This window comes from Penaeus monodon, chromosome 23 (genome assembly GCF_015228065.2).
Source record: "Penaeus monodon isolate SGIC_2016 chromosome 23, NSTDA_Pmon_1, whole genome shotgun sequence".
Lineage (NCBI taxonomy): Eukaryota > Metazoa > Arthropoda > Malacostraca > Decapoda > Penaeidae > Penaeus > Penaeus monodon.
This window is the reverse complement of record NC_051408.1, coordinates 38,602,552-38,602,918: the sequence shown is the minus strand read 5'-3', so window position 1 is coordinate 38,602,918 and position 367 is coordinate 38,602,552. Positions and strand designations below refer to the sequence as shown.

The window sequence follows — 367 nt, the reverse complement described above, 5'->3', positions numbered from 1 at the left end:
AAAAACCGCCAACTGCAGATTGCAACTGCCTTCCTTGACTGGAGAACAACCATATGCTTACGCACAAAATCACAAAGATCACGCAACACCTGTGTATAAAGAAATTATTACCGACTTTGTTAACACGACAAAGCGAAGTTGTGTGTCGATCTGACTTCGATTATTCGAACATTTTATGATATGAGAAGGTATTTAAATGTCGAATTTTTTACAACTATTTGTTTTCTTTTTTGTGTGTTTGGTTCATTATTGTCAACTAATGCTTAATCATAATCTGTTCATTAGCCTATCAATAACTATATCACAGTAGTTTAAAATTACATAATCTTTTCCAGAAGTAATGCTATAAAATATCTCTTTCTAGTGC

At 32.7% G+C, this 367-nt stretch overlaps 1 protein-coding gene across 1 annotated transcript in view; it reads left to right on the top strand.

The window, feature by feature from the left end:
- Nucleotides 1-367, top strand: part of LOC119588241 (uncharacterized protein DDB_G0284671-like) — a 9,159-nt gene that overhangs the window by 7,199 nt on the left and 1,593 nt on the right. The window lies entirely within an intron of this gene.